Source organism: Mus caroli, unplaced genomic scaffold (assembly GCF_978045245.1).
Source record: "Mus caroli unplaced genomic scaffold, Mus_caroli_1 scaffold_5, whole genome shotgun sequence".
Classification (NCBI taxonomy): Eukaryota; Metazoa; Chordata; class Mammalia; order Rodentia; family Muridae; genus Mus; species Mus caroli.
In genome coordinates this window covers 26,092,327-26,094,532 of record NW_028227260.1, presented here as the reverse complement: position 1 = coordinate 26,094,532, position 2,206 = coordinate 26,092,327, and positions in this window count along the sequence as shown.

Sequence of the window (2,206 nt, the reverse complement as noted above, 5' to 3'; positions counted from 1 at the left end):
GAGCTAGTCCTGTTCTGCCTTACTTTGCAGTTCTGCTAGCCGAAGCAGGGCAATCATCTAAACTTTCTAAATGAGGAGGGACGCTGAGGACCCTCTTCCTCGGGGTTCAGAGTGCTACCTGGACTGGTGCCCACTCTCAGGGGCCATGACAAGGAAGTGATGAAGGCACAGCATGATTGGAATCAAACAGAGCTGGAGAGCAGCTGTCCTCACACCTGAACTGGCCAGTCCCGAGATGTCTCACCTGGCAGCTCTGCTTGCAGTAGTGGGGCAATCATCCAAGCTTTCTGAATGAGGAGGGACGCTGAGTACCCTCTTCCTTTGGGTTCAGAGTGCTACCTGGTCTTGCTATCACGGTCAGGGGCCATGACAAGGAATTGTTGAAGGCACAGCATAATTGGAAAGGGCAAGGGGTTCTTAGGAGTCTGTGTTCTCAAGGCCGTCTTGCACTAGGATAGATCCCTCTAACCTGAGGCCATCAGTGTTGCAGTGATGTCTGTTGTAGTCTCATAACTGAATGGGAAAGGCTGATCCAGACCCTTGCTCCTCAGAGGCTGTGGGGGCTAGACAAACACTGGCGTATTTGCTAGGGAAAGAACAGGTGATAATATTTGAATAGAGCATAGAATGAATGGAATTGATATCACAGATATTATTCTGTATTTTAAAGATGACCTATCCTAGATAAATTTGTGACAACTGTTAAAGTCTTCCTGTATGCTGAAAGACATCTTTAAATGACTAAATAATACTTACTACAATTTTGTTATTGTGCAAATACTATGCTGTTGCTCAGAGAATAAGGGCAAAACAATAATCTCCTTATAGTACAGATGCAAGTTTTATTTCAAATACTTTTATCTGTGTTTGACTAGATTCAGAACACAGACACAGTTGGACTCCTGCATGTAGCACTTGTGGCCTTAAACAATTGCTTTGTCTGTCAAAGTAAGCAAGTTGGGTTCCTATTTAGATTGCTTTTGGAAGGTCATATAATTCTCCTGAAGCCACAACAGGCTAACGAATCACATCAGTGGCAACACATGGGCCATTCACTTTCAGTCCAATGATGCAGCTGGAATATAGTTGCACAAAATGATTTTTGAAACCCTTAGACAAGTTGATTCTTTGAAATGTCATGTTTTGATAGCAATTGGTACACCAAGAAAGTGTAAAATTGAGACTATACGTGAAGATTCTACTTTACTGACAGAGAAACTTGGTTTGCTTGTTGCACATCTTGCCATTTTTCTTTGAGAAGTTTTTGATCTTGCTGGATGAAAGGGGTTTGTTTGGGTGCTCTCTCTGATTTCTGTGAAGGATTTCTGTTTCCCTTTGGCTACACAGCCATGAAGCCTTGCATCATTCAGAAGCACAGGGGCACTTTGCTATCATCTAATTATTTCCTTGTGCCATTGCCTTAGTGCTTTGCCATAAGTTCTTTCTTCTTGGAATTCCCAAATGCTTTATCACCCACTTTCTTTGTTTATCTCCAATTTACCTCAGTGGTTTCAATTTAAAAGCTATCTATTGTCAGGAAGTCCACTCTTGTCCTACAGTCTGGGGTAACTTCTATTCCTGGATAATTCTGTATTCACTGTGCTTATCCCCATACTAGTACATATCCTAACTTTTGGCTTGCTTATATGAATTTCCAGGTGGTCTTTTGCGATCTTTGAAAACATTGAATTTACTTATCATAATAATCCTGCTAGGCATGAAAAACTAGCAGCAGGGTAAAATGGACAGGAAATTATAGGTATCAATTCAGACAATATACACCGTTTGAGAATTAGCTTGGCAATTCTAATGCCAGCACAAAGTAGCTTTCTTGATTTAAGTTACAGTGACTATGTTTCATTCAAATAATCTATCAAGGTTAACTGAGTAGTGGCATATATATATATATATATATATATATATATATATATATACAAATGACTGCTTTAAGCACAGTAATATTTAAAAGAAATTTCAGTCTTTCACTTTGAAATTAAATCTCTGAAAATGATTACTTGATTTATGATTGGCTAATGTTTCTGTGAATTTTTCTGCATACTTGGGAATGTTTCCAAAATAATATCATTGTTAATAATGACATAAAGTTGTTCAAATAAAATAACTTTTATGCATAGCAAATTGAATAATTAATATAACTGAATAGTATATTTTGTAGCATTTAACACAGCAATTAATATTCTTTTCT